This window comes from Castor canadensis, chromosome 18 (assembly GCF_047511655.1).
Source record: "Castor canadensis chromosome 18, mCasCan1.hap1v2, whole genome shotgun sequence".
In the NCBI taxonomy this organism is placed as follows: Eukaryota; Metazoa; Chordata; class Mammalia; order Rodentia; family Castoridae; genus Castor; species Castor canadensis.
In genome coordinates this window covers 37,840,351-37,866,144 of record NC_133403.1, presented here as the reverse complement: position 1 = coordinate 37,866,144, position 25,794 = coordinate 37,840,351, and the positions used below count along the sequence as shown (strand labels likewise).

Below are 25,794 nucleotides of genomic sequence, written 5' to 3'. Positions count from 1 at the left end.
AGGAGAGGGGTGTGCATATGTGTGCGGGGCGGGGAGGGGGACGGGGTGTGTGTGTGTGTGTGTGTGAAGTTACAGCTCCTTTGCTCTAAGTGACAGTATTAGAGCAAGTGTGCAGTAGAGAAGCTGTCTCTAATTGACTGTGTGTGGTTGAGCAGTCCCGTCCCCCATCCCTCTGGCCTCCCCCTGCCCCCCCATCTGCTCTAACCATCCAATAACTTAACTTATCAGCCTCCCGGGTTCGCGGCCCGCCCATCCCCTCCTCCCGCATCTTAGCGCTGTCCGTGGTGCTGACCGCCAATCCTGCTTGCCATTTCCAGCGGCTGGGATCTCTGGGGCGCCCACCCTGCCCTCCAGGCCAGGCCTCCCACCCCTCTTTCTCCAGGCACTGCACATATAAATCACGGGTGGGAGGCAGGCTTGGATGGTTCTCCTGCGCCGGGAACCTGCCGTCCCCTCCCTTGATCACACAGGGTTTTGCAGTAGTGTTGACAGCCGAAATCAGGCACTGGAAAGCAATTGATTCTGCTGCCAGCAGCCCGGAGTTGCCTACGCTGACGGGAGAAGGAGAGGAGAGAGAAGAGAAGAGAGAGAAGAAGAGAGGAGAGAGAGAGAGAGAGAGAGGCTCACAGAGTGAAAGCCTTCATCCATGTGGAAGACAGTCTGAGTAAACCACTGTCTGCCTGTCTACCGACTGACTGACTGATCTGAGTTTTCTCCTCTTCTGGCAGCGGTATTTCTTTTTGTCTTGGTCCTGCATGACTTAGGGGTAGTGGTGTGTGTGTGTGTGTGTGTGTGTGTGTATGTGTGTGTGTGCACTGGCGACTTGATTTTATTTTGGGAAGAGGAGAGTCAAACGAACAATTTTCTTTCAGGCACCTCTGCTGGGCTTTCCAACCAAGTCACTGGGACTTACCATCTTTCCACCCGTGGTGGAAGGGAGGAGTTGCCAAGAATTTGGCTCCTGCAATCCTCCAGTGTCGAGGTAAGTGACATTTTTTGCGGGCTGTGGAAATGGGCTAGGGGTGTTGAAATCCCAGTGATGGTGTGTGTGCACAAGCTGGGGTGGGGGTAGTTGGAAGGGGAGGTCTGTTGCAGGATGACCACAATTATCTGCCTACATTTTGCAGTGTTTTATCACCAAAGTGACATCCCAAAGCCAAATGATATTTTGGCTCAGTGCCCTGGGTAGGGGAAAATGTGCTCATGATTAAGGTAGTGGTTTCTGCCCAATTTGCCCTCTTCCTTGCAGCAGAAGCTGTTGAAAGTAGCCGGTAGTTCTCTAAGTGAATTAACCCTTCATGAGACTAGCCACCTTGGCATGGAGGGTCTCTGATTTAGTGGGTGAGCACCTTGGTCCTGGTTGGAAGAGGCCCCCTAAGGCTGGTACACTTAGTGAGATTTGTTAGGACAGGTCTGAGATTATACCTGGGGGACAGGATCTTCTGGGGACAGCTGAGTAATTTAATTGTGATGGGTTTTGCAAGCTTGGCTATTCTAGCTTTCCTGAGATGGGGAACCTGGGAGCCATGAAAGGCCACATTTTGCTTGAAAAGAGTGGTCAAAAAGACCAGAAGAGAGCAGTCAGCTGTCCTGTGAGCATCTGATGCTTTTTTTTTTTTACAGGTGGTGTCACCTGTAAGTGAATGTATGGTGGGGATGCGTGTCCTGTCCTTGAGTCCGTCTCAGTAGGGAAAGAGGGTAATGTGGCTTGATCAGATTCTGAAACAGCTTGATCAGATTCTGAAATCTGGGGCCTCCAGCCCCAGATTTGTTCCAGGGCAGATGATACCCCTGCACTAGTTTCTTTTTCTGAGATCTGGGTGAGGTGAGTCTGCTCCAACCTGTTAGTGAGTGGGAAGCAGAGGTCTCTTGTAACTGAATCCAAAAGCTCACATTTAATTGTAAAATGTCTTTGCTGCTAATCTGTGACCCATCAAAAGAGGATTTCTTTTTGCTTTCTGCTATAATTACATCTACCTTTCTGGATATGAATGTCCTCGTTTTAAGCATCTTTGCTGCTATGTAAGGGACTCCTTCAGTCTTCTGTACCCCCAAGGATTTTCTCTTTAGGTACTTGCTCTTGGAGGTGGAAAGAATAAAATATCAACCCTAGGGACTGGAAAGCCTGAAATGTAAGCACAGTCCACTCAGCCTTTTTTTTTTTTTTTTCACAGCTCCAGAGCCAAGTGGGGACACAGGAACCCCAGGGCACAAACCTGCTCAGGCAGGACATAGGAGGCAGAGGATGAGGGCCACCTGGTAGTTAGTGTTAAAGAGCTGGCCCTCAAAATCTCTGGTTTCTCATCCTGGCTTCCCTTGCTGAGTGACCTTGAGGAAAAAATTGCCTCAGTTTCCTCCCTGGGAAGCCTCAGGCATGAATGATGAATGAGGATATTTGTTCAAATAAGGAGCCACAGATCTGGCTGGAGAGATATTTAAAATATTGAACTTTGGGACTAACTGGTCAGGATGGGCCATGGCCAGGCCCTGGAGTGAGGGATCTTAGGGAGTCCCCTGCTGTGCTGAGTGTGAACCTTTAACTGCTGGACTGCAGGGAGGTTGGAGGTAACTCAAGAGCTATGAGGGGAGCCATGGGGACCTCCAGACAGCATTGGCCTCCAGTATGGAATATTTTCATATTTTAACAACTGGTGGAACCATGCCATGCACTGGGTTACCCAGACATGAGGGCTTTCCAGACACCTCCGTGCTGCCTCACCTCCCTAGGGGAGGCAGAGAGCCAAGAGGCCACCCTCCCTCCTCCCCCGTCAGATTCCAAGTGCTGCATTGTGGTGCACCAGGAAGAGGGAAACTGAATCTTCTGGAAAGAGCACTGGCCTTGGACCAGACCTGAGTCCCAGCTCGGTCTCCCTTTCTGGGTCTCAGTTTCCCCACCAATGCAAAGAAGCAGTTAGTTGGCCTAGGTGACCAAGGCCCTTTCCAGCTGTGAAATTCTGTGACTATGTGATAGAGGTGTGTGTGTATGTGTGTGTGTGTGTGTGTGTGTGTGTGTGTGTGAAAGAGAGAGAGACAGAGACAGAGACAGAGAGAGAAAGAGAGAGAGAGCTCACACTTCTAGCAATGTGTTTCTCTAACCTCTTTCAGGGGAGCCCAGAGAGGGAAAGCAACTTCGCCAAGACCACACAGTAAGTCATGGCACAGTAACATAGGAACACACTACCATGAATGCCAACACATTGTCCCCTCACACTTGGCTCCCACAGCCCTCACTCCTCCTGGGACATTCAGAGCCACCCTTCAAGCCTGTGCTGGACCAGAAAGCTGAGCTCTGGAGACATTCCTTTATCACTGAGAGCTGGGAGGCACAGCAGCTTGGATCTTCGATCCCAAAAGGGTTCAGGAGAACAGTCCACCTGCCTGCTCTGGCTCTTCCCTCTCTAAGCTGTGCACATTCTGGCTTCTTTGTCTGAAGATGTATTTTTGGTTGGGGTGGCTGTTCTGGGGGTTTTATTTATAGGATATGGCATTCCTCTTCACTTAACCATTTCTTCTCTCTGTGTGTGGGTCACACAGAGTTTGTGCTTTCTATTAAAAGCCACCATGACAGATGGACCCATCTTTTATGCTCTTTCTCCCCATGGAGCAGGGAGCTGGTCGTAAATGCAGACAAGTCAGGAGTGGATGGGAAGGCGATGGGGAGAAGGCAGCATGGTTTATTTCTGTTAAGAGCTGTGGCTGAACCTGAGATAAAAATAAACCCAAGACCAAGTAGTGGTGGGCTGGAGCAGATGAATCTAAATTATTCAGCTGCCACCCAGGATGGAGAGTTTTGATGTGTTCAGAGTGGAGGGGCACTGCAGAATCAGCCCCTTTCGTCCTGTTTTTTGTGTCCTGTGTGCCTCTGACCTGGTCATCTGAGCCTCCAGGGCTGCAGTATGGATTGCTGGGGGCAGCCAGTCTTGAGTTTGTGTTCTGACTCCAGTGCTTCCTTGCTGTGTGACTTCAGGCAAAACCCTTACTGCCTCTGGGCCTCGGTTTCTACAATTAGGTGTCTTAAGGGGAGTGTAGCGTAATGGTTAAGAGAATGGGCTCTGGGGATAGACCTCTTGAGCTTAAATCCTGGTTCCAGTGCTTTTTAGTTGTGCTGCTTCACCTCCTTGAACCTTGGCGTTCCCATCTGCAGATCGTGGATAATGAGAGCATTGTGAGAATTTTAAGAGTTGAAAGTTGGGGAGGTAGAAATGTCCTACAAACGTTTGCGGTGGGGATGACATTGGCGAGGGTAGCAGTGAAATTACCACCCCAGCCAAAGCAAGACTGGAGTGAGGTAGAAACCAGGCGGACCCCGTGGGCTGGCTGTGCAGCTGTGGGACCGGGGTGGGAGAGGACAGACTGGGAGACAAGAGACTGTCCCGCTCACGCCAGACTGTGGTTCTTGAGCAGGTGCTGGGGAGCTACTGACTCAGTTTCTCCATCTGTGAAATGGCCATAATTATGTCTTCCCCCTTCCCCAGGCTTGTGAGGCTCTGAGCAAAGAGCAGGGTGGCCTGTGTGGTGGGCAGGCCCATGGGAGGGGTCTGGGAGGAAAAGCCCACCACCTGCTCCATTTCCGGTTCTCCAGATCGCTGGGAGGTTTTGCTGACTCATCCCATCCCGTAAGCTGGGAGCGTGGATTCCCTCAGCAGCTTCCCTCCTCCGCTCCTCTGAAGTGACTTATTGGCATGGTCTGCCTTCTTGGGGCCTCAGACACCACATGTGAGACCCTTAAGGGCCAAGCCTGTGCCCTGTCCATTTGGGGGTCAGGGTTGTCACAAAACAGGTGTTCAGTACACTAACTTGGTGAATGAATGAATGAAGTGTTAATGGATTGACTAACAAATAGGTCAGTCTGGGGAGGTGCCTTACGAACCCTGTCTGGTCAGTAGCCTGCATGCAGTAGGCACTCACTCAGTGTTTGCTGACTGTGATGAGTCATCAGAGGTTTGGAGGGACTTGGCTGTTACCTCAGATCTCTCTTCCTACCAGAACACTCACCATGGATGACCGTGTCACGCATTTATTGAATACCTACTGTATGCCTGGCACCGTGGTGAGTATTAGGAATTAAACAGTGACAAAGACACAGCCCCTGTGGGGTCCTGGGTAGAGCAAGTGGCTTTCTAACATGATGTGATCATTGGGGGGTGGAACATGGGATGGGGGAATTTTCTGGTTATTTTAAATTCTGCCACTGAAGATTTCATTCTTTATCTTAAGGTTTTGCTCTTGGCTAAAGGGTTGGTGTTTTGGTAGTCATTCACCCTCTAGTGAGAAGGCATAGATGCTTTCCTGTGGAAAGGTTTGGTGCAGGAGCAGAGTTTGCATCTACGAGGTTTGCAGGTGGAAGATGTGAAGACCAGAGAAAGGCTGACGGTGCCTGTCCCTGGGAGTCCATTAGCCTGAATCAGATAGCTCCTCTCACTCCGTGGTTCTCAAAGTCACCTGGGAACTTGCTAGAAAGCAATTCTTGGTTCTGAAACTCTGAGTGCAGGGGTCAGGGACCTATGTTTCCACAGACCCCCCTCTGCTGCAAGGAAAGTCATTTTTAAAAAAATGCAAAACACTTTTTTTGGTGTTACTTATAACACTCCTAAGTGTGTTGTGAGCCTCAGATGTTTTGCCAAGGTTCCCTCATCTGCCCCCAAGGGGCTGAGCAAACCAAGACCCAAGCCCATCGCCTCACACCCACACCATCTCCTTCTGCCACCGTCCCAGCTAACCGCAGGGAACTCCAGGGACCACTTCCTTTCAGGCAGGACTGTGACCCTTGGCTTGTCCCATGTCAGAAAGGACAGGCTGACCTCACGAGCCCTCCACCTGGCTAGGGCTTTGGGATTCTTCTTAACCCAGCTCCGCTCCCCATTTGGGTCAGAGAAGTGGGAGGAGGCACCAGGCTGCTCTCTGCAATGTCATCATAACTTCCTTGGAGTAATTGTCTTGCTGTCATTAGATTTAATGACATAATGCCTAAATCTCATTGTAATGGGGCCTGACAGACTCCAGCCCATGAGCAGGGGATCAGGGCTGAGGAAGCTGGGGCCTTGGCCCCCCACGATCAATCAGCCAGAGCAGGCCCCCCTCACAGCACCCCAGTGATGTCTGATTTGTGCAGGATTTATTCAGAGTGGAAGAAATCTCATCTCAGAGTATCCTCTTCTGAGGACATTGATCCAGCTGCCCTTTTCTTTCCTTTTTCCTTCCTTCCTTCCCTTTTCTCTCTCAAATGCACCTACACAATGACAAGCAGACTTGTGAATGGAAGCAGATTCGGCAGGAACATGTTATGCAAGCAGCTTTTCCATGCCAACCATTGATGGCGGGCGGGCGGTGTGACTGCCGGGAAGAGATGATTTCTCAGAGTTTGTTGAGAGGCCCTCTGGGCAGGATGCTGCTAAAAAGCACCGGTGTGGTCCATGTCCTCTCTCCCCGCTCCCATCTCCTTCCACCCAGCTGGCTCTGAGGCCCAGATTCGGAGTCTCTCCCTTTATCTCTCTGGCTCTCTCTCCTTTTCACCACCCATCTCCTTCCCCTCCTTTCCCATCCTTTAAAAACTTCCATTCTTTGTCTTGTAGTCTCTCATTTTTCTCTTGTAGTCTCTCTATTGCTCTCCCCACCTCTCCCCTCCCCCTCCTCTGATGTACTCCCTTTCCTTTGTCCCCTCTTCTCCCCAACCCCAACCTTCCACCTTCCCCCAGAAATGACTTGTATCGTCTTTCTCTCTTTCTGTCTTTTTCTTCTTCCTTCCTTCCTTCCTTCCTTTCTTCCTTCCTTCTTTCCTACCTCCCTCCCTGCCTCCCTCCCTTATTTCCTTCCTTTCTTCCTTTCTGTTGCAGTGCTAGGGATTGAACCCAGGGCCTTGCACATACTAGGCAAGCTCTCTACCACAAGCCACAGCCCCTATTTTTTTTTTTTTTTGAGACAGTTCTTATTATGAAATTCAGGCTGATCTTAAACTCACTATATAGCCCAGGCTGACCTCAAACACTTGATCTTTCTGCTTCAGTTTCTTGAGTCCTGGAAATACACACATGCACCCCCATGCCCTGCTGAGAAATGACTTGTAAACCAGGTGCCAGAGGCTCACACCTGCAATCCTAGCTACTTGGGAGGCTGAGATTGGGAGGATCGTAGTTTGAGGCCAGCCTGGGCAAAAAGTTAGTGAGACTCCCATCTCAATCAATAGCTGGGAGTGGTGCTATGCACCTGCCATCCCAGCAATGATGGCAGGAAGTGTACAATAAGATTGTGGCCCAGGATGGCCTAGGCAAAAAGAGAGACCTTATTTCCAAAATTACCAGAGCAAAAAGGGCTGGAGGTGTGGCTCAAGTGTTAGAGTGCCTGCCTGACAAGTGCAAAGCTGTGAGTTCAAACCCCAGGACCACCAAAAAAGAAGAAATAAAGAAAGGGAGAGAGAAAGGGGGGGAGAGAGAGAGAGAGAGAGAGAGAGAGAGAGAGAGAGAGAGAGAGAGAGAGAGAGAGAGAGAGAGAAAGAGAGAGAGAAGAAATAACTTGTAAAGGAATGCAGGTTTGAGATTTCCAAGTTCAGTGACTAATCATCTCAATTTGCCTGGACTGAAGAGATGGAGTTCATCCCTGGGTTGCAGGGCTTTCCGTGTTAAAACCAATGGGGATGAGTTGGCCATTTTACCTCTGAAGTGAACGCTTAGAGTTTTGTCTGGCTTTGCAAAGGCCAAAGACTCATTACTTTGGTGGACTGCCTGCCTTCCTGCTTGGGGAGGGGGTCACACAGGGGTTTCTGAAGGCCGAAGGCCTTGACATTCTCAGCTGTTGGGTGTACTGAGCTCAGCGGCCCATCAAGGGTGTGAGGCAGACTCCGTTCACCTTCCCTAACTTGCACCCCGACAAGACCAAGAACCTAGACAGTATTCACCCTTTGTCACCAGGGGGAATGAAGGAGCCAGAGTGTGCCAGTCTATTCCAGGGGTTCTGATCTTGCACTGCTTGTTGAAACCAGGTCTGAGTCTGTGCGATAGGATGGCCTAAGAACTTGCATATCTAACAAGGTCCCAGGTGACGTCCTGGGACCACACTTCTAGAACAACTGCTCTCTGCAAACTCTTCCCCTCATTCCTTCATTCCCAAGTACTGATTGTGTGTGTGTGCTGGGTCAGGGACTGTTCCAGACACCGGGGACCCAGCAGTGAGGGAAGCTGAGCTCCCATCCCCCTGCCGTGAACAGTGGGCAGCAAAGGCAATAGACAAGTTAACGAGAAAGAAAGTTCCAGACCTTTGAAGGAAGTGGACAGGACACCATCTTGCATAAAAAGTGGGAGTGGGAAGGGAGCTAACTTGGCTGTGGACAGGTGGCCAGGGGAGGCTCTGAGATGGTGACATTTAAGTTGAAAGCAGAGTTTCTAGGAGTGAACCATGTACAGACCTAAGGGGATGATGGTGGGGGGGTTCCTTTATTTTGGGGAGAGGGTGTTCGGCAGGAGAGTGGTTGGAACCAACTTTTACAACATTGGCTGCTTTGGTCACCTGGTGAGGAAAGGACAGCAGCAGATGGGTGGAAACCTGGGGACCAGTAAAGGAAGCCCCGTTGCAGTTGGGCCAGGTGGTGGCCAGAGGTGGGTATACTTTATGGCTGGACCTTCCTGATGGGTCACATGTGGAGGACAGGGACAAGAGAGCTGGAGCCCACTCCAGGGGGACAGGGACTGTTCTTGACAGTTGTTCAGCAGATGTGATTATGGGGAGCTTGGCCAGGGTGGAAAAGGGCCTTGGCTGTGTCCAGGAGCCAATAGGTGATAAGACAAGACCAGGAATGTCTGCAGAGTGAGGCAGGGACCTTTCTTTTTAATTTTTTTTTTTTTTTTTTTTTTTGGTGATATTGGGGCTTGAACTCAGGGCTTTCACCTTGAGCCACTCCATCAGCCATTTTTTGGTGATTTATTTTTTTTCTAGATAGGGACTATTTGCCCAGGCTGGCTTCAAACCACAATCCTCCTGATCTCTGCCTCCTGTGTAGCTGGGATTACAGGCGTGAGCCACTGGCACCCAGCTTGAAGAGCTTTTCTGAGTCCACAGATGCTCATTGCTTGTGGGCTAAATGTACAGCTCTCTCTCCACCGAAGAGGTAGTGGCTGGGGTCCCACAGGCAGGTGAGTCAGCACAAAGCAGGACAGTGTAGTGTGGCAGAGGCCACTGGAAGTGACCACTACTGCTCTGTAAGGCCAAGTCTTCCTCCTAAAGATTTGGAGATCAAGGGATTGTAGGGCAGGCTGTGGGGCGGGATGGAAGACGTATCCCGGGTCATTAGAGACCTGCCTGCTGCTCCTGGAGTCAGTCAGACCAGTCTAGAAGGGAATCAATGAGCAGCACCAGCCGTGCACCTAAGGTCAAAAAACAGGAGCCCTGGAGGGGATCACGAGACCCAGATACGATGCTGGTCAATCAAGCATCAAGCTTGCCTTTCCAAGGGCACTCACTGCTCTTTTTTCAATTTGCTTTTCCCCTGGAAGGATGTCTGTCTCTGGGGCAAGACTCCTTCACTAGTCTTGGCTATTATCTGCACACAGGTGTGGACATAAGTCCTCTTCTCAGCAAGGGATAAGCCCTCTGGGGACAAATCCCAAGGGTGGGGAGGAAGAAGTAAATGCTTGCACATACACATTGGTGACCAGGAGGGGGAATTTGCCACTGAATAAAATGTGACGACCGCTGGTCTCCTTTGCAGCCTCTCTGTTACAAAGCTTGTGCTTTGTAAGTTAGTGGAATTTTTGTTTTGGTGCAAGGTACAGAGAGTTGAGTTGGTCTCCATTTGCATTCCCTAGAGACCCATCATCATTTCTCCCCACAGATCTCATCCCCGGTTTTTCCCCCCAGACCCCATTCCCCTCCCGTCACAGGCCGCCCTGGTCTATGCTGTTCTATCTCACTTTTTTTGGATGCGCAGGGAAAACATGTGTAACTTACATAAAAGATACGGTGTTCCTGAGGTCACGGGTTCTCACCTTCCTCAGAGCCATCTCTGTTGCAAGGTATGCCTCTAGGCCTTTGCCTGTAATTGTTGCTAGGCTCCAAGGAATGAATTCTCATTTTTTTCACCCATTTTTTGTTCTGGCTTTCAGTGTTGGGAATTGGACCTAGGGCCTCACACATGTCAGGCAAGTGCTTTACCACTGAGTCACACACTCAGACCCCACATTTTCTTAAATTATATTACTTTCTCTCCAATAGCCCTGAGTATTCTGAGATTTTCCCCTGCACTGAGATTTTGTAGTCATCTGGGGGGCGGTGGGGAGCAGCAGCTCCCTCACTGTTTCACTCAGAATTATTTTGCTCAACAAACATCAGGTGGCAGCTCGTGACATCAGACACCATGGGTGTGTGGAGGAGGCAGAAGAGGACAGTCATCGAGTTTGTAGGTTCTGGAGCTGAGTGGATCTGGGCTTGGATCCAGTTTCTGCTAGCCAGTGACTGCAGGACCTTTGGGGAAGTGACTTAGCTTCTCTGGACCTCACTTTCTTCTTTAAAAAGGGATAGTGACATTATTTATTTTATAGTTACTTGAGAGTGAAATAAGATAATACATGGCATGCTTTGTGGAATACAGCTTCTTTAAATGGCACCTTTGGGGGTTGGATAGATAGATGTTTATAGCCTGTGTTGGCTTTCCATCACTGTATCAAAATACAATCAATTTAAAAAGAGGACAGGTTTGTTTTGGCTCACAGTGTTGGGGATTTCAGCCCAAATGTGTTGGCCCTGTTGCTTTTGGGCTTGGGGCGAGACAGCACATCATGGTGGGAGCACATGGCAAAGCAAGCTGCTTGCTCATGGTGGACAGAAAATAAAAGAGAGAGAGGAGAGACCAGGATCCCACAGCCCCTTTCAGGGGCATGCTCCCAATACCTTAAAATTTCCACTACCTCCCAGTAGCACAACTGGGGACCAAGCTTCTAATATGTGGGTTTGGGGGAACACTCTAGATCCAAACTCTACTGTAGCCCTCCAGGTCTCTGCTCTCTGTGTCGTGTGAGTCGTGTGGGTTGTGTGTAAGACAGTGTTTTCTGAGCGTATGTGGAAGGGTGCACAGGTGAGCGTGTGTATGTGTGTGCACACACGTGTGTGTGAGTGTATGTGGGAAGGTGTGTATGTTAGTGTGTGTGGGTGGTATGTCACTGTCTTGTGTGTTTGGGGGATGAGTGTACGTGTGTGTGATTGTGGTGGTGTGAGTATTATGTGGGAGGGTGAGTGTGGTGTGTGTGCACACACATGTGCTCTGGAGCTGTTCCTGGTCAAGGCCCACACACTGCCACTCCACTGTGTTGGGTGGTTAAAACCCCCTCTCTGTGGAGAAAGCCAGCGGGCCACCTGGTCCATTCCTCAGGGTCTGGATTTCCTCCTCTGCCCTATGCTGTTCTGGGAAGAGTCTGGTGACATCAGAATTTTGTCCCTCCTTGAACTTGCTCAGAGGTTAAAATGCTATAGAGGCTGCAAGTGAGAGTCCTCAAGTGGCCAGAAAATCTTCTGAGGCCCTGAGCTGAAGGACCTCAAGGTCTGAGCATCCTTCCTCTGGTTGTCATGGCAGCAGGTCTGGGATGAGAGCCTTGCTCCCAGTGGGCTACCACAGGCTGCCATCTCTGACTGATACCCAGCGCTAGGACAGGCTCGGGGCTCCAGAGTAGGAGGTCTTCCTCCAGGAGGCATCAGAGCATCCCTGGGCCCTCTTGCTAGGAAGAGCACTGACTTGGGCATCTGCCTGCTTGGGCTCCAGCCCCGCTGGGTGTGGAGGTAGTGACATCTGCTAGCTGCAGCCCCAGGGCAGGCAGAGACTAGCTGGGGCCAGAGTGTCCCGTGGGCTTCTTCCTAAGTCACAGCACCGTGGAGGCCAGGCCCTGTACTGTGTGTCACACGAGCAGTCTCTTTCAGTCTCTGGTAAGAGCCTTGGGAAGGAGGTGTTCTATCACCACCTCTATTTCATTGAGCTGCCAGAGGACAGGGAGCCTTGGTTTCCCAAATTCACACTGTCAGGAGAGGATGGGGTAGGACTTAAACCCAGACCCTTTTGGCATCAAATTCCCCTACTGAATTTTCATTGCAAGGAGATAAACATCCCAGAGCCTCTTTCTTCTTCCCTATCACACGGGATAATAATCAATCAGTACTTCACTCACTATTTGGAACTGCTTGAAGATAAGGCAACTGAACAATGTCTCTGCAGCAATTGACTCTTAGCCTGCAGGGTCAGAGCGTGATATCATTCCAACACAGGATGCACCGGCCAGCGGAAGGCAGTGTGCACCACAGCAGGAAGCACACAGCTGTCTCCACCCAGCCTTGGGAAGTTACTGGCTTCTCTGGCCTCAGTTTACTCACCTGTAAGATGGGAATAAACATAGTACCTCCTGCCAAGAGTTCTGAGGATTACAGAGGTAATGCATATACATATATGAAGCGTTTGGAACCGTGTCTGGTTCCTTATTATTGTGTGGGAGCTGTATGTTTTGAAAAGATTACTTCTAGATTCAGTGTGGTTTCAAATAACCTTTTAAAGGGGAGAGCTGGGACCCTGACCTCCAGGCACAGATGAAGGAACTAAGCCTTGCAGAGTCGTGAGCCAAATTCCCAAGTGCTGATGTGAGTTAGGGACTAGGGCCAGACCACAGTCTCCAGGGATATCACCACCACCACCATCATCACCATCATTATCATCACCACCACCACCACTATTGTCACCATCACCACCACCACCATCACCACCACCACCATTAATATCACCACCACCACCATCACCACCACCACCATTAACATCACCACCATCACCATCACCACCACCACCACCAATCACTACCACCATCATCACCACCATCACCATCACCATTACCATTTTTGCCACCATTACCAACACCACTGTCACCACTGCTGTCATCACCACCATCATCACCATCATCACCACATTGTCATCATTGCTGTACTCATACCACTATCATCACCATCATGGCCACCACCACCACAAGCGTCACTGCTATCACCACCATCGTCATCGTCCTCGTCATCACTACCGTCATCGTCATTTCTCAGCAGCCAATACAAACTCTGAGATCTTGGCTCTTCCCATTTCAAGAAGCATGTTGAAGTTACTTATCCGGTGGTTTCCAAACTGGCTAGTGACTTACTTTCTACCAGCCCTGGTGAGAGGAGTGACATGAGTCATTTATAGACGGGTAAGATTTTCTCAGCTAAATTTTCCTCTTTCTGACCTTGTCATTTCTGATTCTTCAAAATTAAAACATCATTTTAAAAAATGAACTAGCATTGCGATAATTGATGGTAGAGAAGTTACTTTTCGTAACTTTTTCTTTCGTAGGTACAAACCACCACCGCGACAATGCATCGGTGGCCCTTAGTCTGGGAGGGGACTGTGCTCACCTAAGAAGCCCAAATGTCTGGGCAGTCATTGCTTTAGGAGCCGTCCAATTTAGGTTTAGGTTTAGCAGAATCTCTTTCCCTAGACATTCTGATCTGGAAGGTTCAGGTTGTGCCCACCGCCTGTTGTGTGAGTTTCCCAGTGATCCAGTTGTGGCTGGCCCATGGGGCATTGCGGGAAGGAGGCTGCTCTTCCTGGTGGCAAATCCTCTTTGTCACTCCCTGTGCAGTGACTTGAGTGAGGGAAAGCCAGCACCCACAAAGCCACCCTGAACTGAGCAGCTGGACAGCTCCAGTGGGCAGGTCACTCTTTTCATGCTGGTTCAGGTCCGATCTTGTGGCTCCTGAGCACTTTGCCTTTGGGGCCAAATCAAGGAATAATATTCCTCAACAGGGTGTGGCCCTTGAGAGCTAAGTGCACTTTGGGGAATGGTTGCATGAGGTTAAAGGTGTGAGTTTGGCTGGGTGTGGTGGCTCATGCTTGTAATCCCAGGAACTCGGGAGACAGAGGTAGTTCAAGGACAGCCTGGGCAAAAGTGCAAGACCCTATCTAAAAATAAACTAAAAGCAATATGGGGACATGGCTCAAATGGTAGAGGGCTTGCTTAGCAAGTACAAGTCTCCAAGGTCAGTGCACAATACTGAAGAAAAAAAAAAAAAACTGGGTAAGAAGTGATTCCCGTTTTCTGGGGACGATTGGGTGAAAGGTCCTAATCTATTTGGCCAGCTTGTCAGGCCCTGTACTTAGTGCTGAGATGTAGCAGAAAAGTATTTCAACTTGAGCAGGTAGATAATTAACTTTGCAAATGGATGTATAATTACAGGCAGAGGCCAGTATTCTAAAGAAAGGAGCACAGTCTACGAGAATATGTTACAAAGAAATCTGACCTCATCTGGGAGGGCTTCCCTGAGGAAGTGACGTTTGAGCTGAGAGCTAAGGAAGTGAGAACATGTGCAAAGGCCCTGAGGTAGTAGCACTCAAGGATCTGAAATAAGATGGGCGTGGCTGGAGCAAGGGGTCAAGGTGGAGCCCATGTTTGGGACCCAAAGCAGGCGGTGCTTGGAGAACCACGTTGAGGTGATTTATTTTCAAGTCTTATAAGCAGAAGGGTGACCTGGAACGATGTTTTGAAAAAACCATCCTAGCTGTACTGCAAGTATGGCTGTACCTGGCAGGTGAGGAATTGGTAGGCTGGATGAGTATTTCAAAGTGGTCCAGGAAGTGCTACATGTGTTGTCTGAGCCCTGTGCCCACCCTGCTTCACAGCACTGACTCCTCCAGATGCAAGTGGGGAAGGTGGAGGGAGGGGTTAGGAAGGTTACCAACCCACCTGGGTAAATTTAGGTTGTCACTCTGCTGCTGGATGACCTAGAACAAGTTACCAAATCCCTCTCTGCCTCAGTTTCCTCATCTGGAAAGTGGGGACAAGAACACCAACCCCATCTGGTTGTCTTGAGAATTTACGACGTCATTGAACAGTCTCTGTTCATAATGGGACTTGGTGTCCAGCAGGCAATCAATAAATATTCATTAGTATTAATTTAATGACGATGTTGAAATCTGAGTTCATCCTTCTAGAAGGGGCCCTGTTAACTTTTCTCTCTTCTTCCTACTGCCCCCTATTTTAGGCTTTACTCAGGGATGCCCTTTGCAGTGAGTCCTTTCCTGTTTACCTTATGTAAAGTTGCACCCTTCTCCCAGACTCTATCTCCTCCTCCTCTAATCTATTTCCCTCCCTAGCTCTTGGTGCCGGGTGCACACGGTCTATTTATTTTGTTCCTCATCCATCTCCCCCCACGAGATGCAGCCCAGGATATCCAGGATACAGTAGGTGCTTGATAAGTGTTTATTGGATAAATGAACACTGACAATGTCTATCGGATGCTCACTGCTCTGATTTAATACCTTGCCTGTCTTCAGGCTACTCTAATTCACCTTATGGTTCCTTAAACTGAACAGCAGCAAAGGTGGGGGAAGAAAAAAAGTCCCCAAGCCTTGGCAGGGCTTGGGGCTGAGCAGGGAGGCACCCTGGAGGCACTAGGAATTGGGATGATGGGGGAAATGTCTTTCAGACAACCAGTTCTGAAGCCTGCTGTCTTGAACCTGACTAGCCACACCGAGCCTTTGTCGATGCAGTGTTGCCTTGGCCGTGGCTGCTGCAGTGGGGCTTATTTAATATTTCAGTGGACCCGCACTGCAGGCTGAGAGTTGGAGCTGCTGGTACGAGCACAGCTGCAAATGCTTAGGGACCTTCTCTTGAGTGGCAGATTATTTTTAAAAGCAGAGAAACAAGGAAAAGGCAGAGAGCCCTCAGCCTGCCCTGGCTTGCCACAGTTTTTGATTAAGGCTGATCATCATCTTGATTTAGGACGAGACAGTGATGCTAGCAGTAGACACGCTGTGGGCTGAGAATTTGGTCTCCTGGGTTTCGATTCTTATCATTGCATAAAGCAGTGACTTTCCAAATGTGGTTCCCTGGCCATCAGTAGCAGAATTGACTAGAACGTCATAGAAGTGCAGATTTTCAGGCTCTGTCCCAGTCTTAAAGATCAGAGGCTCAGGACTGCAGAGTAGGCATCCATCTGCACATTAACGAGCCCCCTACGGGCGTCTGGTGCACGGTCAGGTTGGAGCCGTGCACCAGGAGGAAAGGGTAGCTGAGAAAAGGGGGTGGGACTCTAGGCAGGTGGCTTTCAACTCCTGCTGCAGGATGTTACCTGGGCACTTTTGAAATGTCTTCATTCTAGAACCCACCCTCAGAATTTCTTTAGCCAGTTGGATTGGAGTCCTGGCATTGTCATTTCAAAACTGCCCCTGGTGATTCTAGGGTGCATCCAAACATGACCTATTGTTTTCTATCTGCATGGCTTCTGAGGGGTCATCTCCTCAATTTTGGAATCTACAAAATGAACCCCATAACTTGCAGGAAATTTGGAAGCTTAACACTGATGCTGTTGTAAAATCTTTCAGGATGGGGAGTGGGGTAAAGTTCCACAAGAGAGTCTATGAAGGCTTCTTGGAACACCCCATTGTCTTTGGACCACTCCTGGCCATTTCCTGCCCATGGGCCAATTTGTCTATTCTCATTTTAGGAGCTAGGGCCACAAAGACATTCACTATCCAAGAATCCTAAAAGAGCCTTGAAGTGTCTCAGTGTGCAGATGACCACCCTGGGAGGGGAACGGTTGACATGAAGTACTGATGGCAAGAAGGAGCGGGGATGAGTATAAATTCTAGCCATCCCAGCTGGAGCTGGCAATGAGGGCTCAAATAGAATGATCTTTATTCTAAGAGGAGTGACAGTTACTGAGTGGTGACTGCAGACTGGCACTGAGCTAGGATCCCTGTGTTCCTCATTCTACCCCGTCTTCCATCAGACTAGGGGAGATCAGTTACAACCCCCATTTTCCAGACAAGGAAAGAGAGGCTACAGTTTGCCCAAGGTCCTAGGCTAGCAAGGGTCAGAGCCAGGACCAGCCCCAATGAAGCACTTGGGTTGGGCACAAGTCCCCAGTCTGAACATACTTGACTTCCTGGGAAAGGTCATTGCTGAGGGGAGGTCTACAGAAGTCTTCAGAAACACTGAGGAAGGGACCCTGGGAGGTGCTGACTGTCCCCTCTCCTCCCCTTATCTCTAAATCCTGATGCTTACTCCACGCCTCCTCCCGCTGGCTTCAGCTCTATGTCACAAGAGCTTGGTTTGTTGTCCAAGGTGTCTATGGCTTCAGATGAGCAAGAACTGAGTGAGAAAGCATGAAGACTTGCTGGGAACAGTTTAAACCCTTTCTTGACAGCACTGGGGTTTGAACTCAGGGCCTCACACTTGCAAGACAGTATTCTACCACTTGAGTCACTCCACCAGCTCTCTTTCTTAGTTTTGGCTTTCATATGGCAGATTGGCCATGCCAAACCAGACTGATGGCTTAGCAATAACTCTGCAAAGCCTCTTCTTTTAGAGAAATGCTGGAAGTCAGTACTGGGGGTTCAGTCCTCCCTTGGCCTCAGCTTTGAAAGATGGGGGTCTTCCTGCACCCTCAAGGACACCCCCACCAGGGACCATTTTGTTCTAGAAACTGGGGTGGCAGCCTGGCTTGGGACAAACCACTCACTTCTCCCCTACCCCTAGCTCAACTCTTAGCTTGCTGCAAACCTTTTCTCCCTGGTATATTGTGCAGACATTAGTGACTGAAAATACACTTATAAACCCATTTGCTGTCCAGCCCTGGCTCGTTATCTGATCAGACTCCAGGAAGGCAATGTTCTAGATGGTTCCGGTAAGTCTTCAGCCCCCGGTGAGGCCCCAAGCCAACATCTTCACTTTGGCACTCCCCTCCCCCGCGTTCCCTCCTTTGGCCCCACAAAGGTGATGGTGGCAGAGTGAGGTTGAAACACACCCTCGGTTTCTCATGTGTACGAGAAGTTCACCCAGAAGGAAGTCCTGATGTCAGGATTTCACACATCCCTGGCACTTTTCCTCACAAATGGCTCTTGTAATTAATTACACCATTGACCCTGCCTCCACCACACTTTAAAAAAATAAAGTACCAAGTACCTGGTCCAGTTACTATCCCTCACGGTAAGAGGGAAGGGAAAAGGCAGTAATACGTTCTCATTATTCCTGTTTCTGTCTAAATATATTAATGAATAATACCGATCGTAGAACTAGTATGTCATTTACATTATAATATTTTATTCTACCATTACTTATAAATCTTGTAAATATACAAAATGTCTATTTTATTTTATATATTGTATAATTTGCTTTCTTTATAGTACCTATTATATGCACAGAGAGAGTCAGTTACTTGTGCTAGCTGTGCTCTACAAAGTTGCCACAAATACTGAATTAGTGAATGCAGAACTGTTGCTCCTAGAGGACATACTGAGCCAGGTTCCTACAAGCTTCTTATCACAGCATCTCCATCAGTGGGTCAGTCCATCACCTTGTTTAACATGTGTTTTTAATTTATTAGCATTGAACTCGGGCAGTGGCACAGTACTTGTGCCTGAACCAGGCTTGTCTCACACACTATCTTCATAAAGCAGGCACATTGCAGCCTTTTTGTGCTCAGGAACACTGACCAGCACTTCAGTGTTATTCTTGGGGGACATCTGTAAACAGCAAAACCACAGAAAAGCACAAAAATGCAGTAAGATCTCAGACAGGAGGCTTATTTATGGCACGAGAGTTAGAAACAAAAGGGTAGAGTGTCACTTTGTATGGTGCCAAATGGAAACATATGTGTTGGGTGACTCCATTTTTTGGCCTCTCTGTGCAGGTCTGCAAATGACCACAAAAGCACCACAAGTATTGATTAGGGGCTTACAAATAAATTTTAGATAGCAGGCAGACTTGTATATGATGACTGTTCCCTGTGAAAGTGTTATCTGTATCAATCAGCACTACACAAATTGCTAACTTAATTAAATTTGCTCAAATGATGTAAATAGATATCCATGGGCTAACTGACAGATCCAACATGGCGGAGGAGCAAGTGGGGGAAAAAAGTCTCATACCTCCTCACCCTCCTGCAGCGGGAACCCCAGAAGAAACAAAAAGTCAAGTCATACATGAATTTCAGATTTTAGGAAGTAATCTCATTTATTCTCCCTCCTTCCCTCCCTCCCTCCCTCCCCCCTCCCCCTCTTCTCCCCCCCCCCCCCCAAACAGCATGCACACACCCTTTCACATAGCCTCTAAAACTGGGGACAGGGCTAATGCTGCCTTGCTGCTGTCTGTGGTCCTGAGCCACAGCTCAGGCCCCCTGCTGGTTTTTGTGCAATTTTCCTCAAGAATGAGACTCTAGTTTGTTGTGCTTGTTTTCTGTCTTCATGGAAAATATGCACCTTTGACACCACTGCCCACCTGAATCAGGGTCCCAGCAGGAAACAAATGGCAATTCAAACTGTGTAATTTGAGGAGAGTTTTGAAAGGGACAAAGGTGTGAACAGGGTTAAGGAAAGCCACCAGTGTAGTGAGGCACCCTGGGGCTAGCAATGAGGTGCCTGAGGGGGAAGAAAACCATTGCCAGAAAAAGAGAAATGCAGTTGTTGGAGAGGTCGCCTGACCAGGGCTATGACCATTGGCGAGGAGGGCCACCAGCCCATGGTGACATCAGGAAGGGGAGCCCTGAGCTACTTCTGACTCCACTCAGCCTCCCCTCCTGTTTCCCATCGGCTGAATCCAGTAGAAGCTGAGAGACGTGGACACACAAGTCACCTTCTGGGGAGGAGGACAATGGGGACAAGGTGGGGAACAGATGTGCATGGGCAGACAGAAGATATAGCACACTGCTGGTATCAGTCAGCTGTGTCAATAATAATCACCCCAAAAGTTAGTGGCTAAACACAAGAAGCCACTTTCATTTGGGGTGCAATTGGTTGGTATGCCTGTTGATCTTCTTTGGTCACTCACAAGGTCACAGTCATCTGAACTGGGGCTTCATAGCTGGGTAGCACAAGATGGTCTCACTCACAAGTCTGGAGTTAGCTGGACCACTTGGCCTTAGTTTTCCTCCAGGTGTCCCCTCAGCAGGGAGACACTGGATTTCTAACATCATGGAGGGGACACTCCAAAGGACACATTGAGCCCCTGCTTGTGGTACTTAGTGGCTTCTCATTGGTTAAGAAAAGTCACGTGGGAAGGCCAGAGTCAGGCAGAGGAGACGGAAATGTGGTCTCAGCAGGTACCTGGGGAGATATCAGCTGAGCAATCCGCCACGCACACACACAGAACCATGGCCCGTGCGTCAGCCTTGCCGTTGTGCTAATGAACGTTGACAGCCCACAGACACTTCCTGTTACTAAAACCTGATTCCTGGACAGGTGCATGCTCAGGCAGGAGGTGTCCACATCCCCCATCCCCTGTCCCCAGTCAGTACAAATGCTCAGATGGACGTCCCCACAGAGGGACATAATTTAGGAATGGCCAGTGACTTATCCTCTGCAGCTCGAAGGTACTGTGTGTGTGTGTGTGTGTGTGTGTGTGTGTGAGAGAGAGACAGACAGACAGACAGACAAAGAGAGACAGAGAGAGACAGACAGACAGAGAGAGAGAGAGAGAGAGAGAGAGAGAGAGAGGTGGCACTTGCCAATATGATCTGACACCTGGGTTTTGGACTCTGGATCTGCCATTTGTTTAGCTGGTGACTTTGGGTGGGTTCATTGCCTGCACTGTGTGCCTCAGTTTCCCAGTATAAAATGAGGCTAGTGTCTGAGCTGAGCATCAGTTTAGATAACACCACGGTGAGTGTTACTGTAAGGTGCTCGGTGCTGTGATTGGGATGGGTGAATGCTCTTTCTTGATTAGGGGTTCAATGAAGAAGGTGGAGGAGGGAGAAGGTGGTGATAATTGAGGACAGAGACACCTATTACTTACTCACGCTGATTCAGTTTTGGGGAAAAGCCAATGAAACTTCGTAAACCTTAATTTTTCCATCTTTAAAATGGACTCTATTATGTCTGTTCGCAAGCCTCATAATGTGAGTATATATATCAATCACTTAGTGACATCCCTGATGCAGAACAGGTGACAAATACCATTCCACGTACTGAAGAGTTTTCATATTCTGGAAGCCTTGATGGGGGAGTTTAGTCCTCTCTATTTACCCATGTGCCAGCCACTGCCCTAAACACTTTACAAATATGAACTCATTTAATCCTCAGTATCCCCGATGTGGTCATTATCATCACTATTATTATCATCCCTGTTTTGCACTGGAGGAAAGCAAGGCACAGAGAGGTTAAGTAACTGTGCTAACATCACACAGCTGGAAAAAGGCGGTGCTGAGATTCAAACCCTGGCAGCTCTATACCTGTGGGCCTCTGCACTCCTCTGTCTCCAGTGACGAGGGGTCACACACCCCTGCAAGGGGAATGAGGAGAGAGAGAAGGGCTCTGCGAACTGCAGAGCTCTTCATGTGTGATATGTTTTTATGGTGGCTTACAGGGACCAAGGGGAGGGGGAGAGACATTGCACTTCTTTCATGTTTTTCAGCTAACCCACTGAGGTTTCATTTTTCTGTTACCTCGTCCCACCTGGCACTAGGAGGACCTGGGTGGGAAGAAGAGTGGACAGGGCAGGTCTTCAAGATGTGCTATTCATGGGTGCAGAAGGTTCTCTTCTGTCTAACCTGCTTGGATTTCTTAGAATCCTCATCCTAGGGGCATGGCCACAGCTGGACTCCAGAGGAGTGGCCATTGCTGGACCCTAGGGGGAGGGGAAGTAGCTGCAGCTAGATCCCAGGGGCGTGGCCACAGGGGGACCCCAGGAAGAGGAAGTGTCCTTCCTGTGACCAGAGGCTCCAGGTTGAAATGCTATCGTGGGGCATGAGGTCAGGAAGAGCTGGGATGGGGATGAGTGTGGCTGTGCGTGGGATGTGCTGGTGCACGCGTGTGTGTGTGTGTGTGCGCGCGACAAGACAAGGTGAGCTCTTCCCGGGGGCTGAGTACCTCTTGGTCAGAAGGAGGAAGTGTAAATGTGCATTTCTCAGGGCCAAGTGTCTCAGGCGTGTCCGAGCTCTCTGTCTTGTAACCAGGGCTGGCTCTGCACAATGAGAAGGGTCAGGATGAGGACAGGAGGGAGCGCGTGAGTCTGCACACATATGGGAGGAGGAGCCTGTGAACCTGAGCTGCTCCTTTCCAAGTGCAGAAAGGGGCTACTTCAGAATGGCCCATCACCCTCTTTCAACAGACCTAACAAGTGTTTTTGTGGCTTGTGCTTCGTCACTTCCAGTGACAGGGGACTCACTACTTCTCTGTATAGCATGCTTTCTTTTTCATGGCTCTGATGTCATAGCCAGACTCTCCCTTACTGTACCCTTCACCCATTGGTGCCAGCTTTGGTAGGGGGGTCATGTTTTAAGACAGGGGCTGAGTTCTGGGAGACCTACTTGGGTTCATAGCCTTCATGACTGGTAATCCTGAGTACATTAATACACTCCTCTGAGTCTCAGAAGTGGGAATGACTTCAGAATCTGCCCTGGGGTGGACATGTCAATTGCTGTGCTGTCCACTGCTGAAGGGCTGTGCACCCCAGACTCTGGAGCCACATGCCTGGGTCTCCAAATGTGGCCCCATCACTTACTGACCTTGTGATTGGGAAAACCGGTCCCATCTCTGGAGGGGCTGGAGGGACTGGACACAGAACAGTAAGTGGACACAGGAGAAAACACCTGGTACAGGGCAGCCCTGCCCTGCCAAGCAAGCCACCAAGTGCTGCCACCTCCAGCAGAGGGCCACAGTCAACCACCATGCCCAGCAGAAGTGACCACCCAGCCTCTCTCTTTCCTCTCTTCTTCCCTCCAATCTTCTACTGGTGTCTCCTGTTGGACAAACCCAACCAGCAGCCAGGGCATCAAGCAGGATGGATAGGAATGGCTCTGGAGGAGAAAACAGAAGACACCCAGCAAAGCTGTTCCTTCACTAGCTTAAATTCCACAGCATTGCCACTAGGCAACCATTTTTACCCTCTTAAAATAGCAAATTAATTGGTTTAACCCATTATTAGTATTTTCCCCAATGGGAAATACTACATGAAGGTCATTTATGTGAGACCCAAGTCTGAGTCCTTAGGTTCCACCTGCTACCAGTGTGATCTTGACCAACCAGGGCTTCCGATTTCTGGCCTTGGAAGTGGAAATGAGGTGTCTCCACTGACTTATGAAGATGAGAGGCCTGGGACTACACCCCATCCCCAGGCAGAGGAGGGCCAGGTGACACTTACGGTCCCCAGTAACAGGATGAACTTTAACTGGGCAAGGAGGCCAGTGCCAGTTGAGTCTCTGCCCTGCAGCCTGGGCCTTGGGGGAAGCCTGGGGACATTCAGCTAAATGACTTGTTTTGATATTCAAACCCACCTAATCACATTTTCCTGCTGGGGGTTCTGGGTAGACATCTGTGCATGCAGGCGTGAGCCCAGAATCAGAACTGGGCTTTTCTGTGTTTCCCTGCTCTCTGCTGAGGCAGAGAGCAACTCCGTTCATGTGACAGGAGGACACTACTGCCTTACGAGGAGCCAGGAAATTGGCCAAACTGCTTGCCGTGCTCAGGTTTGTAGACTCAGGGCTCAGAGGAACTCATAATCCAGGAGAGGGAGAAGTTTGAGATTCCTCTACTTGTTCCCCAGAGAGATCAATTCTGCACGCTCTGCTTTGCCATCAGTGAGTCACACGTACACCTCTGTGGCCTCACTTCCCTGTTGGTACTTACTGGCTATGTGTCCTCGGGCAGCTGACTTTCTCTCTCTGGGCTTCAACTTTCCACCTGTAAACCGAATAGTGAAAGGAAGATCAAACGCAATGCTGCTTGTGTAACACGTGGTGCAGCTCTTGGTCCACGCTAAGCACAGGCATGATAAGAAATGATTCCCAAGTTTCATATTTGTTTCTTACTCAGGCTCCCTGGATATGGTGGGCTAGCAGGAGGCATCTGCTTGAGTGGCCGTCCGTCCCTCAGGGACCAGAGTGAGGGGTCTTTACACATACACAATTGTCCACGCAGGAAACGGGGTGGTGACAAATGCTCTGGCATTCAGGTTTCTACCTGGAAACCTTCAATGGCCAGGGCAGGTCAGGTGGCCATTGGAGCTTCCTTTGGGAGAGGCAACAGGTCTTTTACCACACAGCGGAGGGCCAAGGACATTCAGCTGCCAGTCCTGCTGTCATCACCCTAGTATTGCGATATTGTCATTGTCACTGTTATTGTCATTTCATCCTCCAGCATTTATCCTCCATGTCCTTGCTTGAGGGTCAAGAATGGAGACCCAGGTCATCCTTGTGCTGAAGCAGTTCCATCTGTTTAGGAAAACATAGCTGAGGTTGTGATTAATAATGGGGGTCACACTTGGCAAGGGAGTGGACGCCATGTGACCTCAGTGACTTCGCACAATTCCGCACTAAGATGGGTGTTAGTTTTGTCTCTGGTTTGTACATGGGGAAACTGAGGCTTGGTAAAGTGCGTAAGCACACTCAAGGTTGTCTGGCTTGGAAGTGGCTGAGCAACTTGGACCCCAAGTCATACCCTGCTAAGAGCCTGGGGTCTCAGACTGATCGTCAGGTGGAAACTGGGGTTGTCTGAGTGGAGAGGGTGAAGGTGCTCTGCAAGTCATCGTGGTCCCCCACCAACGAGGGCTGATCACTAGACCCCACTCTCTTCCCAGCCCTGCCTCCCCTTCCTGTCTTCCTACCATCTCAGGCTCCATCTTCAAGAAAGTTCTTGTTCCTTGCCACTCCACATCCCCTGCAGCCTCTGAGCCTTCACCCACTCCTTCCCTCTTCCTTTCCTCCATCTTTTTTGTCTTGTACACCCCAGCTTTCCCTTCAGGGCCCAGCTCAAACTCTTTCCCTCTCCCTGGGAGACACCCCACCCCTGGCAGAACTAATGTCATGATTCTGTCCCCCTCCCCATGACATTTTATATATTAGCACAATCTAAACCTTTTCTAGGAACACATACACACACAGTCTATTTTAAAAGAGGGAAGAACTTAGTCTTTAATTAATGGCAGTTCTCTCATCCGGACTTTGAATACCCCAGCTCATTTGTCTTATTAAGTACTTACTTCTGTTTTGAATTAGTGTTGTTTATTGCTGCTGAATTTTAATCATCTGTGTGCAGGGCCTTAGAAGGCCTTGGCGAGGATGGTTTGCAAATATCCTCTGTCCCCCAAGGAGCTTGGTGGCAGCACCTCTGAGATGGGGAGGGAGGAGCCTTAAGGCCTTAAGGCATGTTGGAGGCAAGTGTGATTTTTTTCCAGACCCTGCCAATTCTGGTGGTCTTTGGGATCTTGAGAAAAGAAAAAGAAAAAGAAAAAAAAAAAAGAATATACGGATTCATGTTTACTTAAGTGGCCCTGATAGATTGGGCATGGCTGGTTCCAGCATTTCACCAGCATCATCAAATGTCAGCTTTTCTCCACCTTGTAGCTCTGCTTTCATACTTCGGCAGGCTTTTCCGGTGTGGTGGGAAGAGTGGTCACTGCAGCCCCAGGCTCTGTTCTACCAGCCTAGCAAGTCCAACCGAAAGCTCTTTCCATACAGCTCCAGCGAAAGTCTTAGAGTAAGCTTTCATTGGCCCACATCAGGTCATGTGCCTATCCCTGAACCAATCACAACAGGCCAAGGGATGTAACCAATCACTGATTGGCCAGAAGTGGGTCATGAGCCCACCTGTAGGAGTAAACTGCACCTGAAACACACAGATAGATACTGAAAAAGGGATCATTTCCCACAGGAAAATTGGGGTGTTGCTGCCCCCAAAAGGCTACCTAGACAATTGCTAGATGGGCAAAAACAAGAGGCCTCTACCCCAGATGGCCACTGCAGTGCCTCACCCAGGCCTAAGCAAACAGGTAGGTTTGAGAACCATCTCTATCCCCCAATAACATTGACCTCATCCTCCCA

General features: G+C 49.4%; 1 protein-coding gene across 6 annotated transcripts in view; it reads left to right on the top strand.

The window, feature by feature from the left end:
- Positions 1–266: 266 nt before the first annotated feature.
- Positions 267–25,794, top strand: part of Rph3a (rabphilin 3A) — an 89,410-nt gene continuing 63,882 nt past the window's right edge. For 2 of the 6 annotated variants that reach the window (XM_074060517.1, XM_020179296.2), the window contains exons 1-2: positions 268–730; positions 873–982. The gene's annotated coding sequence lies outside the window, so the exon portion shown is untranslated. Of the gene's footprint in view, positions 731–872; positions 983–1,806; positions 1,826–3,105; positions 3,147–25,794 lie in introns of those variants that run through there. The other 4 variants (XM_074060515.1, XM_074060518.1, XM_074060519.1 and 1 more) reach the window with 4 other exon arrangements.